Below are 8,489 nucleotides of genomic sequence, written 5' to 3' on the forward strand. Positions count from 1 at the left end.
AAAAAGGATCCCCGTTGCCTCGAGCTAAGGGAAGATACTGAAGTGAAAGAGACAGCGAATCTGCCAACTGTTGCTGTTAGCAGAGGACAACCAGAGGAGCCTGCAGGAAGAGCCAGGTCTATGCAGGAAGTGCGCGTTAAGACACTAGAGGAGATTAAACTGGAGAAGGCCCTGAGGATGCAGCAAAGCTCTGAGAGTAGTGGCAACTCCCGACCTCAAGCTGAGGCTGCCCCAAGGCCGAAGAGGCTTCTCCGCATCCCCAAGAGAGCAGGTGCAAAACAAGAGAAAAAACTTGAACTTGAAGACAGTGGTGATGCTCCTTCCCAGAGCAGTGTGTCCAAGATGGAGGTTGTTGAGACTTCAGATGAGACCGTAAGTGACCCCACAAAACTTCCAGCCAACAGATGTGACACTGTCGAAGAGAAACACACAGAGAGACAGCAGGAGAGAGGAACGTCACAAAAGGAGAAACCAGCCTTGTCATTTGAGCGTGGAGATGAGGCTTCTTGCTCTACCCGAGTGGTGGGGAAGCGGGTGCTCACTCCTGTATCCGGCATCACTAGGCACCTGGCAAAACGGCTCCACACGGAGTCATCCCAGAGAGGGGAGGTAGGAACCTCAGGAATCGGAGACTCAATACTGGATGTGAAATGTGCAGCACAGACTTTGGAGAAAAAGAGTAAAGCCAACCCCAAAGTAAATGTGAAGCCATCTGTGGTCGAGGTTGTATCACTTCCCAAATTGTCTCCCAAACGCGGGGCTGTGGAGGTGCAATCTGCCCCCATGGCAGAGGTGAAGCCCTTCAGCTCTGTCAGCCGCGCCCTGCAGGGAAGCCCCACCAAGAACTCTCAGGATAAATCAATCACCATGTCTGAGATGGAAAAAACGAAAGACAGTTCTGTGCTGTTTTCAGCCCAAGCTTCTTCAGAACCCTTGCTGCAGAAGGATCTGGCCCTTCCTCATCCCAGAGGGCAACAAATCCATTCTGCCTCAGCTCTGCCCCGACCGGAAAGCCTCCACTCTGTGGAAGATGACTTCGATAAACTAATACGGGAAATTTCAGGGGGCGAATTAGAAGCTGGGATGGACTTGGATCCTCGGAAAGATGAAGATGACCTTCTGCTTGAGCTCTCAGAGATGACTGACAGTTTAAGCTTAAAGGGATAATGAGGACACTTTAAAAAGTATACCTCTAAAGCACCTGTGTTTGTTCTGGTTTCGCTAGGGTTGGATCTTTTACATCCCTTGATAAATAACCGTTTTGTCCATTTGATACCAATGTTCAGCATCTTTGAGGAGAAAGTTCTGTAATGCCCTTCTCTCCACATGAGAATGAGCCCCAAATGAAACGGTGCCCGTGAACTCAGTGGTCTTTGAAGTGTTTGTCAGTGTGGGCTAGCTTCCCCTGCTGTATTTATTTATGAATTGTCTTAAGTTTATCAGCGTTTAAAATGAGGACAGCTGCTAACCTTTGTGGACCAAATGTCATGGTGCCACTAAACAAAAGACCCATGCTAGGAGGGGAAAAAACCTCAAGCTGCCAATATTGATCGACAGACTATCAGGACACTGGACTTGACTGTCATAGGGATGGCAAGATTCTCTGAGAGGTATTGGATACCTCCATTTTCTTCATTTCTGGATTGAGTTCTTGTTTTTCAATGTTGGTCTTCTTCATATAACCTCAAGGTTTAGACTTGTGAAGGAACAAGTCTGATGAGGATAATAGTCTTGACATGAGACACCGTACAGAATTGGAAGAAGGAAGGAAGTCATGCAAAAATGACTTGCAGTTTCTGGATAGACACTTGTGCCAATCCATCTTCAGCTGACTGAATGTTGTATGATACCCCTTCTCCAAAGCAGAGGTGGAAGGTTCTGGTTTCACCACGTTTTATAAACACATTTCCTTTGTTAAATTGTCCCATAGACTATAAGTCTCTTTTGTATATAAGCTCTATTCTTTTTCTTTAAATAAAAACGTCTATTCATATTTAATGCCCTGTATTAGTCAATGATTTGTGTTTAACATTATTTGAACCATTTGCCATTAACAAAAGAGAAAGAAAAAAACTGTCTTTGGCCATCCATGTTTCATGTTTTTAGTATTCTCTGTTTAGTTTTATACTCACTTTTAGTCATGTTATTTTCTTGATGTGTGTTTTACTTTCTTTTCTTTTTTTTTACTTATTGTATCCCTGTTCTTCAGGCTTCTGCTTTGTTCAAATGGTGCCTCTTGCTGTACAGAAACTTTTAAGCTCCATGAAGTTCTGTTTATTAATTGTCCTTAATGGCTACATTATTGGGGTCCTTGAAATCACTTCTCTTTTTGTAGTAGCTTCACCCTAAAATATAAACAGAGTCTTCTCCAAAATCCAGGGATCAAGTGTGTTTTGATGGCATCAGGTAAAGCACCATGGAAATGTTTTAAAGAATTAAAAGTTTGTTCTATTTAAAAAGTATATTTTAAAACAGATTATTTGAGCCACACTAAACTAAATTTTCTTTTCTCAGAACTACCTTCTGGGGTGTTAGACTTCCATATGGTTGAGATTGTTAGAGGACCATATGTAAGAACCAAGGTGGTAGGAATGGAGGCAGGAGTGGTGGGCCAGAAGCACTGTGCTCTACCATTCTTGTGGATGTGGAGTCATTGATGCTTTACAGAAGAATCAGAAAAGATTCCCTTGTCCACAGAAATACCAAGCCTAGGAGGAATAGCCTATGAGTTGGGTAATATGATCAATATCTCACAAGATAAAGGCAGGCAGGAGTCTTAGGGCTCAAGCATTACCAGAATATATTGGGACTCATGTAATAGCAACGTTTAGAGCTTGTAGGTTTGGGGAGGCATGGCTTATCATTAAGCTAGATGCAAAGTCTCTAATATAAGCAACAAATACTTTTGGGCCAGCTTCTAACCTGGTCAAGGCTGGGAGATGTTCTGTTCTTTTGGACTCTGTCAAATACTCTCTGTGGCTTTTTCCTTTGCAGGTTGTGTCAGTCAGTGGGTTGAGTGTTTATTTAAGTGGCCCACCTCTTGATTTATGTTTGCTTTCTCAGTGCCAACCTCTGGCTGTTTCTATTTCCTGGGAAGTTGATCAGATTTTCAGGTGTGTTTCTGGGAGGATAGGCTCTACTCTTTGCTTCGTTTGCTCCGTTTGCTCCTGTGGTAACAGCATCCCTGTGACACGTGGGAGTCTGCCTGCTTTTGGGTTATTCAACCTGTGCAGATATGTCACAATCAGCCCCAGGCGCTGAGACTAATGGAAAATGGACAGGCTGGTGCATTTTGGTTAGAGACTAGAAGTTCTTGGCCTGTAAAGAGACACTGTGTAGAGGGGCTTCAGAATAGAAAAAAAACAAGACAAGACAAAACAAGACAAGGCAAGCAAGCAAGCAAGCAAGCAAGCAAGCAATAAAAACAAGCACTAGAATGGAAGTCTTAGTGATGCCTTTGTCTTAGCGTCAGCAAACCTTGTGCTAATGGTGCCTGTGCATAGAGCTCAGACCTCCACATCCAGCACTTGGATTCAGTCTCAGCTGCTGCCCAGGAATGCATCACCTTTCCTATCTGCCCTCATCTGAGTGCCTGTCACCTGCTCTTGCTGATTCTCATTTCTAAAGATCTGCCCAGTATTGGCCCTCCACCAGCCATGCACACTGCTTCCCTCGACCCCACCAGGTTCCACTGTTGACCATTGCCCCTCTCAACCCCCTCTCCACCACTTTCACAAATACACCTGGCTCCTGGTGCCCTCTGTATCAATCCTGATTCCGTTTCCATTGGTCCAACTATCTTGCACATCCCTATGACCTCCTGCTGTGTGGTCACTCTGTTTAATGGGGACAATAATCATAGTGCCATATGGAAGACACCTTAACTAATGTTGGGAACAATGGATTTTGGATGCCATGCCCAGCACTGTCTGAACCACACCCAGTGTTAGGTGAGAGTCTAGCTTGAAATGGACAGGTTCCACAGTGGAGGCAGAGAGGGTAGTTCTAGGGAGAGTGAGATACATTGAAATGTCATGCTTCTCTGAGGCCAAGAGAAAAACACTGAGTTCTGACAATAACCTTCCCTTTGACATCTTCTCTAAAGTGTCTGAGACAAAGAATAGAAGGTTTGTGGCTGATCCTGAGGTACAAACCTGCACAAGACTTGATGTTCATGGGTAGCCTGTGAGCAGAGCATGGTACCCAAACGGCCCCTGGTACACTTTTATTCTTATTATTTCTTATGCTTGTATGCTTTCAGTGGCTCAGACTTTCAGAATGCTCTTTACCATGCTATGGGCAGTGTGGCAAAGTGGGGAGAGCATTGGGCTGTGAGCCTGAGACCCTTTCTGAGCCCTATATAGGCAATTATGAGTTTTGAGTCTTTGGGCAATTTATCCAACTCTCTGAAGTTTGCCTCTGCACTTGTCAAGTTACAATGAAATCTGATTTTGTTCTTATGTTACAAGCTGGCATGGTGGACAGATATGATAACAAACCAACATGTTTTATATATAGCCATTTAAGAGGGAGAGTCAACTGATTTGTGCCACGGATGACTCTCTCTCTCTCACTGGCTATGAGATGCCTGTTATCCAGTGGCCATTAGTAGGTTTCCTGTTCTTCCCATGAAGCCTTCGTTTCTTAGTCCAGTATCTCAAGAAATGAAAATGTGAAGCAGCAGAGCAGTGTATCTCACTGAACAGGTTCTGCACTGAAAATTCTGACACTGTGCTCAACACAGCACTAATAAATTTTTCTGCCTTGAGTAGTACTTCTTAGACATGCGCTAAGGGAACATACTTAAAGAAAAACCAAGTAAAAAGAGATCATAAAGGGGAAGGATCATAAATCACTGGTGCGGCCTACTGCTGTCCTCGGGCTGAATTTGACAGCATAAATTCTAGTTTAGAATTTGACACTAGGATTCTCATAATATAACCTTGTTCCTATGAATGGAATATTAAAAGGCACACAGCCATGCATCTAATCATCTGGGTAAGCAAGAGAGCAGAAGAACTAGAGAAGAGCCTCCGTCTTCATTTCCAAGGCACACAGGAGGAAAGCCTGGGGGTAGACACCACCCTGCTGGCATTGAGTGATCTCTCCTGAAAGTTGGCCAAGAACCTTTGGCTAAAATTCTGCAACATTAATGAGTCAGTGGCCTGGCCTGGGCATGAAACTGAGACAATGAACTCTGTTCCAAACTGAGGCTCCGTGCCTTTGGTGATATTAGAGATATTGATAACAAGTGAATATCAATACAATTTACCGAGCAACATATTTCTTATAATCTTTTTTTAATTGATTTTTCTCAGAAAGTCATCAGTCTATCTCCAGTCATCAGTGGCACACCAGAGAAGACAAGAAGAAGACTAGAAGAAAAGAGGCAATGAAGAGAAGAATCAAAGGACTGATGGTGAGGTTTCTGAGTTCCTCAGCTCTGCTGGAGAGACCCTTCTCTGGGAGCTGCAGTGCCTCAGGTGAGGAGGCTTCCTCTGAGAACTGTGTGGTTCCTGAGCTCCCTTGTCTTTTCTCCTCAGAGCTGTATAATTCCTGGGTGTACTGGCTGGTTTTGTGTCAACTTGACACAAGCTGGAGTTATCACAGAGAAAGGAGCTTGAGTTGAGGAAATGCCTCCATGAGATCCAGCTGTAAGGCATTTTCTCAATTAGTGATCAAGTGTGGAGGGCCCCTTGTGGGTGGTGCCATCCCTGGATTGGTAGTCTTGGGTTCTATAAGAAAGCAGGCTGAGCAAGGCAGGGGAAGCAAGCCAGTAAGTAACATCCCTCCATGGCCTCTGCTTCAGCTCCTGCTTCCTGACCTGCTTGAGTTCCAGTCCTGACTTCCTTTGGTGATGAACAGCAATGTGGAAGTGTAAGCTGAATTAACCCTTTCCTCCCCAACTTGCTTCTCAGTCATGATGTTTGTGAAGGAATAGAAACCCTGACTAAGACAAGTTGGTACCAGGAATGGTGTATTCCTGTGACAACTTGACCATATTTTGGGGAGGACCATGGAAGGACTTTGGAAATTTGAGCTAGAAGACCCATCCAGTGTTAAGAGATCTCTGGGATGTTCTATAGGCGCTTGGAAGATAGTGTTGAGAACAGTGCAAACTATGGAGGCCTGACTTGGGAAATTCCACAGGAAAGATTAAAGACTCTTATCAGGGCCATTGCTGTTTTGATTGTGAAGATTCTGTGGTTTTGGTTAGCTGGACCTGAAGAATCAGCTGTAAACACAGGAGATCAGAACTACTAAAGCAAAACCTTTGTGTTACTGGGACTATTGATGCTGGTTAGCTGGGGCTAAGAAATTAGCACTGATTAGGAAGAGACCAGGATCACTGAGGTGAAATCTTCTGTGAAGTGTTTTCTGAGAGCACAGAGGTTGTGTTCCAGATATAGCCAAGGTTGTACCTTGTGCTGTGGTTGGACTTGGTGATGTGTGAAAGTCTCTCAGATGGAACTGGTTTGGAAGGCATGAAGACCAGCTGAGACTCGACACTGTGAGAGGCTGCTGAAGGCCATTGGTGAAGAAGATGCAGCCTCAGTTGCAATTGATGGCCCAGGACTGAAGGGGTCATGCAAAAGAGTTGAGTCTTGGCACCATGAAGAGAGCAGATGAGAGATTATTGATGAAGCCGAGTTATAGTGGAAGATAGCAGTGTTTTGGAGATGCCAGTACCATGAGATGACCACCAAGAACAGCAGCAGCAGGGGAATAAAGGCAGCTGGAGCTTAGAAGACAAGGTGTGTGGTATAAAGGGCAGAGCTGGAGAAGTGACCCAAGTCCTTGAAGGAGCCCAGAAGATCGTGAGTTGGATTCCAGTCATTGGACAGTTGGAGTTTGATTTTGGTTTTAATTGTGACTGTGCCTGATATTTTTCCCTCTTGAAGAAAGAAAGTATTTTAGTGGAGCCCACATTTAAGAGACTTTTAATTGTAAAATGACTTTGAATTTTAAAAGAGATTGGATATTTTAAAGAGATTAAAATTTTAATAATTTGCAAAGACTGTGAGATTTTTAAAGTTATTTAAATCTTGGGGATGAATAAGAAAGTAAGGGTTGAGGCTAAATAGTGTTGTGTTTGTGTGTGAGTTGACAAGGAGTCAATTGTACTAGCTGGTTTTGTGTCAACTTGACACAAGCTGGAGTTATCACAGAGAAAGGAGCTTGAGTTGAGGAAATGCCTCCATGAGATCCAGCTGTAAGGCATTTTCTCAATTAGTCATCAAGGTGGAAGGACTCATTGTGGGTGGGGCCATTCCTGGACTGGTGGTCCTGAGTTCTATAAGAAAGCGGGTTGAGCAAGGCAGGGGAAGCAAGCCAGTAAGTAACATCCCTCCATGGCCTCTGCTTCAGCTCCTGCTTCCTGCCCTGCTTGAGTTCCTATCCTGACTTTCTTTGGTGATGAACAGCAATATGGAAGTGTAAGCTGAATAAATCCTTTCCTCCCCAACTTGCTTCCTGGTCATGATGTTTGTGCAGGAATAGAAACCCTGACTAAGACACTGGGCTTCCAAGTCCCAGGATACCCTTCCACCTGAAGAAAACACTTATGATCAGTTTCCCCTGCTTTTTCATTCAACAATTATTTATTGGATCCTTACTTGTTCTGGAAGGTATTTTAGTACCTTGCCCACATATAGCTCACAGTGTAGAGATGATCTTCTAACAGGTAAGTAAATCAATAATGTAGTTTCAGAATGTAATAAGGCTCCTCCAGGAAGAGGTTATGGTGGCAGGTAGCTTATACTTAGCCCAAAGGAGTGCAGTTGAAAAGGCCAAATGAAAGGTTACATCTGCAAAGGGGAACCAGCCTATACTATCCTGGAAAAGGTGTGCTTGGGAATGAGAAGGGCCTGTAGCAGAAGGTGGGCAAACAGAGAGGGCCAAAGAATGGCAGGTCAGGTCACACAGAGCACCAAAGGCCTCTACGGAGTGAGCATGAATGCTGTTTAGGAGGAATGGGTAGTTCCTAAAATGTTTTAAGCAAAGGAATGAGATGCTTCAGTTTTCCTTATAGAGAAGCCTTTCTGGTTGCCGAAAGGATGGGCCATCTAAGTGGGAGAAGAAAGTAGGTACGCAGCTGCCACGCTATAAAAAGAGAATTTGGTGTTTGAACCTTGTGCCAGTGATATGGTCGGTGAGATAGGCACATGGATTTGTGATACATTTTAAAGTAGAAAAATGATTATTGCCCATGGAAGTCACAAAGAATGATGGGAAGGAAAACAATCAAGAGTGTCTTGAGTTTTGGATTTAGTAACTGGATACTGAGACGTGGAGAATTGGAGGGAGATGAGTTTGGAGCATAAACTTATGAGTTGAACTACTCTTTCTTGGATGCATAAGTTTTAAATGTCTAGCAGACCTTTGAGTAGAGATGTTGGGTTGGACAAAAGTTACAAATTTGGAGAAGAATTTGGAATAAGAAACGGAGATTTGATATTTCATTGAGAACAGTAAATTAGACCCAGACA

At 43.9% G+C, this 8,489-nt stretch overlaps 1 pseudogene; it reads left to right on the top strand.

Moving 5' to 3' along the window:
- Nucleotides 1–3: 3 nt before the first annotated feature.
- On the top strand, nt 4–1,167 carry LOC114628890 (annotated as a pseudogene).
- Nucleotides 1,168–8,489: the final 7,322 nt, after the last annotated feature.

The sequence above is a fragment of the Grammomys surdaster genome, unplaced genomic scaffold (genome assembly GCF_004785775.1).
Source record: "Grammomys surdaster isolate TR1022 unplaced genomic scaffold, NIH_TR_1.0 273, whole genome shotgun sequence".
NCBI classification, from domain to species: Eukaryota; Metazoa; Chordata; class Mammalia; order Rodentia; family Muridae; genus Grammomys; species Grammomys surdaster.